Source organism: Rattus norvegicus, chromosome 14 (genome assembly GCF_021556685.1).
Source record: "Rattus norvegicus strain SHRSP/BbbUtx chromosome 14, alternate assembly SHRSP_T2T, whole genome shotgun sequence".
In the NCBI taxonomy this organism is placed as follows: domain Eukaryota; kingdom Metazoa; phylum Chordata; class Mammalia; order Rodentia; family Muridae; genus Rattus; species Rattus norvegicus.
Window position 1 is genome coordinate 56,321,019 of NC_141547.1, and position 5,302 is coordinate 56,326,320.

Genomic DNA, 5,302 nt, shown 5'->3' on the forward strand with positions numbered 1-5,302 from the left:
CCAAGGTATTTAAAGCTCATAAACAACATAGGGACTAGACATGGTCGTTGAACTCAAGCTATGTTTGTATCATCATATTGACCTTCACCTAGCAATTGATCTTGAAAATATCAATGTTGCTACCCTGATTTTGTTGTTCTGTGGCCCTAGCTTCCTCTTTTCAGCATGTTTTCCACTGTAATTGAGGACAAGCTTCTAATATTGCTTTTGCCAAATGTTTTCAGTCTTGAGGGACAATTATGTTCTGAGTTGTCCATGAGTTTAATACATACTTCACATACGGTGAATGATAACTGTCATAAACAACTGCTTTCTTAAATCTCCTCAATTTTAATATATCTGCAGGATTATATCAGTGAGTCTTCATGGACATGACCTAGGTCCTCTGCATATATGCTATGGTTGTTTAGCTTGGCGATCTTGTGGGACTCCTAGCAGTAGGAACAGGGTCTGTCTCTAATGATTTTCCCTGCTTTTCGGAACCCTTTCCTCCTAATTCATTGCCTTGTTCATCCTTCATATCAGGTCTGTGCCTAGTCTTATTCTAACTTGTTATGCCATCTTTAGTTGGTATCCCTGGGAGACCTTCTCCTTTTTAAAGGGAAAAGGAAGAGAATTGGATTTTTGGGAAGAGAGGAGATAGATTGTGGTAGGAGATGAGAAAGGAGTGGAAACTGCATTATATGGCAAATTATGAGAGAAGAAAAATAGATATCCTTAAAAAAAACAACACTGTATTCCTGATGTCTATTTTCAGCAATAGTATATTGACTGAGACAGTATGTAAATAAGGAAAAGTAAAATATTCAATAGAATATATATCCATAATCTGATGGCAGTTATTTGTCAAAAATTCTTCATGGTTTAGCTCTTTATGAAGCCTCTTGTTAAGTAATGTATTACACTGTACACAGACCCCCTTCTGACTCACCACTAAAGATGTATAAATGAATGTTTTGGATTGTTTTTACTTGGTGAATATATCGTTTAAAAAACTAAAATACTACAAAACATTTTATCTGTAGTAGCCAGAAGCTAAAAACAACCCAAATGCTTCACAATGGAAGAATGGATGCAGAAAATATGGTTCTTTTTAAGAATGAGGATATCATTAGTTTTGCAGGCAAATGGATAGAACTAGAAAATATCATCCTGAGTGAGGTAACTCAAACCCAAAAGACATGCCTGATATGGACTCACTAATAAGTAGATATTAGCCAAAAAAGTACAGAATGTAATCCACAGAATTCAAGAAAGTTAAGAAACCAAAGGGCCCAAGTACAGATGCTTCAATCCCATGTGGGAGGGAGAAAAAAGCAATCACAGGAGACAGAGGGATAGAAGGACCTGGGTGGGAGAAGGGAGGGGGAAGCAAAAGGAGTACATAACCATGTATGGGGCGGGGGGACAGAGGAGAGAAGCCCTGAGGCCCAAAAGTAATGAGTGGAAACAGGCAACTTTGGGAGGTAGGAGGTAGAGGAGCCCTCTAGCATATACCAGAGGCCTGGGGGTAAGAGATTCTAAGTAGTCAAAGGGAGGGAACTTTGAAGAAATTCCCAACAGAAAGGAGAGGGAACTTGTAGTGTCTACCTTCAGTAGAAAGACAGAGCATCGAGTGGAGGGATGGGGTTGCCATCCCACTGTCAAAAACTCTGACCCAGAATTGTTCCTGTCTAAAAGAACTGCAAGGACAAAACTGGGGAAGAGCCTGAGGGAAAGCAGGTCCATTGACCAGCACACCTTAGGATCCATCTCAAGAGGAGGCTCCAAGACCTGACACTATTACTGATGCTATGGTGTGCTTACAGACAGGAGCCTACCATAGCTGCCCGCTGAGAGAAGCCCAACAAGCAGCTGACTGGGACAGATGCAGATACTTACACCCAACCAATGGAGAGAAGTTGGTGACCCCTGTGTTTGAATTAGGGAAAGGCTGGAAGAAGCTGAGGAGGGTGGCCCCACAGGAAACCCAACAGTCTCAACTAACCCGGACACCTGAGATCTCTCAGACACTGAGCTACCAACACTCATACAGCAGAGGACTGCCTGGTTTGGCTTCACTGAGAAGTATGTCTAACCCATGGGGGCCCAGGGAGGTAGGGTAGCATGGCGATATTCTTTTGAAGACTGGGTTGAGACTGTTCTGTGATATCTTGAGAAAGAAATGTGGCTGCTTTCTACCTTGCCCTAAGAACTTGCCTGTAGCTAAATTTAAGAGTAAAGGACTAATTTATTTGATAGAGAGTTAAAATTAACTTAATATTGAATCTGTAAAATGATTATTACTAATTACTTCTGTGAAGGTCTTCAATGAAATGGAGGAAATGAGAGAGAAAGAGGACACTGCAAAGGTTAATGTTATAATCAAGACTTATATTTAAAGAGATAAGTAGTTTAAATAGAGGCTTGATTTGAAGTGAGATAAACTGAAAGGGTCCCTCGGGTCAAGAACTTTTCCAGAAAGGAAAAAAAGTTTTTTTTTTTCTGTGAAAAATACAGATTTTTTTTTCTTTTCTGGAAGGCAGCTTTAATCAAAAGCTGATGCAAAATGTTTACTGGTGGGATGGTCCATCTCATATTGAGAACCAACCTTGACAGTGTCACTTACAGGATTATGACTTTAGAGTCATTAAGGATACATGAATAAAAGAGTTGTGGAATCTTCTTCTGCAGTTTCTCAGACAGACAGAATGCCAACATAGAATGAGCAGAGGGATAGTTCCTACAAGATGACCTTGGTAGGTCACTTCCTAGACTTATGAAATTTAATTTCATGTTGCAGTGAGGAGCACAAGATGTTAGAGATATTGCTCATAATCTTGAACATTGGGGACCAATAGAAGTACTGTTCTAGGAATTTTAGGAATGTGGTTATGTTGGAGAAGGCATTTCCCTGGAGTTGGGGTTTGAGAGTATAAAAGATTAGCTCTATTTTTTCTTCACCATCTCCCTTTCTGACATCCATCACAGTGCTTACAGTTCAATCTCTTGAGTTCTTACTTGGAAACTTCTTGAACAGGGTCTTCACAATATGCGTAGCTCTCAACACTATAATCTTATAACTTTCTTTTAGCATTTGTATTAAGTTTTACTTATAGATTTCAACTGCTTTTCAATTTCAAATTCCCCAAATCATCCACATTCCTTAAAAACAAACATATATACAAAACACGTAGTGAGATGTTTTACAGATCTTGACCAATCCTTTAAATTCTTGTCTGTATTAATGTCATTTCTACTTCTGTGATCAGATGTCATAACCAAGGCAACTTAACCTAAGAAAAATATTTATTTGAGCTCAGGCTTGCAAAAGGGTATCTATGATGGTACAATAGAGGCAATAGACAGCAGGATGGTTGCTGGAGCAGTTGAGTGCTCACACTGCTGTTGGGGTCCAGGAATCACCACACAACCACTGAGACATTGATCTCGGGTAAGTATGGATAGTTTATTGAGCACATATCCTGGGACTGATTGATCAGAGACAAAGGTCAGACTAGGAACCTGAGACTGATTCTGTTTCCTAGGGGCAGCTTATAAAGGCAAAAGCCACAAATGGTCATAGCAATGGTAAAAGCTCATACACATGTTCAGGAAATGCTACAGGATGTTTTTTGTGACTGGTAAGATTCTCTGTGGGTTTCTCAGTATGAGTCCAAACCTCTTACAAAGCACCTTCAAACACAAGTTATGGCCCCAAATTTGGAAAGCTCGCTACAGGAACTCTGCAAATAATGGCTCAAGAGACCTCAGGACCAGATCCCCTTGTGCTCTACAGTTGGAAGAATTTGTTGGAGCTTAGGTGGTTTTCCTTTTCTTGGCAGGTGGTCAGTCAAATACATCTCGTACCCCTGCGACCTTTTTAAAAAAGGAATTTTGTGTTCTGGGCAATCTCTTGGCCCCATGTAGATTCAAAGGTAGTGGTATCTTGATGCACAAGGTGGGTGTACTTGGGCAACCACACATCCAAAATTCTTGACCTGCATGGCTTTTGGAATAATGGTTTTGTTGAAATGGTCCTCAAGAGTAGGTGCATTAAAATTTCTTGTAGATTTCTTCATCCTCATCCCTGAATAAGGCACCTCGGCAGTAATACTTTTGTAAATACTTGTATTTGCTTTGTTGATAATGACTTTGCCATTTGCCCAAAGTTCAGCCTGCCTTTCTTCCTCAGTCAGGTTTCTCATGAGTTCAATTTCTGCTTTCTCCTTTTCAAGCGCTTCTCAGTCCTCTCACCCGTTTGATTCTTTTGAGTTCTCTGACTGTTCATGCCTCGTACTCCTCCTCGTTATTTTCATGATCAGTATTGAGTGCATCCAGGGCACAAGGGACCACTTGTTTTCCTCTAGCTCTTTCTTGGTCTCTTCTTCTACAATCTTGAGGGTGTACTTTTGCTGCTCCTCAGCCATGTGTTTTGCTTCCTGTTCCATTTCCTTTTGTCTCAGTGTCTCAGCTTCTCATTCTTGAACTGTCACACTATCCTTTTTTTGAATGAAGACAGACTTAAGTCGAGACTCCATTTCATCTTCACTATCTGTGTACTCCTCATACTTGGATTCTGACTCTGACTCCTCTCCAGAGCATCCTTCATCTTCCACCTCTGTGACTTCTCTTAATTCCCCCCAGCCCCACTGTCTGCCGCATCATTCCATGGCGCCGCTCTATTCCTTCAACGTCAATTTCTTCATCTTCCTCACTGTTATCTTCTCATTCCATGCGCCAAGCATCTCCTTCTACTTCTGAGTCACTTTCTCCAACTACTTCAGGTTCCACTCTTTTTCTGTGTCAAGCCATACTCTCTTCCATATCTTCACTAATGCGGTTCTGTAAATGCCAAAGCCTGAGTTCACTGAATGAATCCTCTTCCTGTTCCTCAAGCTCTGATTCTGTGGAATGTGGGAACCAAGCAGACAAAACTATCTCAGAAATCATCAAGTGACTGGGACTTCCCGATAAGCTTGAGGCCTGGGAGTTTCACAAGAATTTGCTGAGTAAGCACCCTATTCAGGGAGTGTTCTAACAACAGTAAGAGGGGGGACACTCCACCCCACCACCCATTCTGCTTACCAGAGATGTCTCCCGACCAAGGGCCTCCAATGAATCCAAAGGACAATAGGCAGCCACCAATGAATTCAAAAGGTAATAAGCCCTGCCAATGAGAAATAAAAAACTCAATTAGACACATTCTTTCTAAACATGTCTGCTTCCTTCTACCGACTGACCATACCATGCCAATATTTGCCAGAATACCTACTAAACATTTCACAGATTAACTTTATCACTTATTTAATCATTAAACACT

General features: G+C 40.8%; 1 pseudogene; it reads right to left on the reverse strand.

Moving 5' to 3' along the window:
- Positions 1-3,798: 3,798 nt before the first annotated feature.
- On the reverse strand, positions 3,799-4,932 carry Mfap1a-ps3 (microfibrillar-associated protein 1A, pseudogene 3; annotated as a pseudogene).
- Positions 4,933-5,302: the final 370 nt, after the last annotated feature.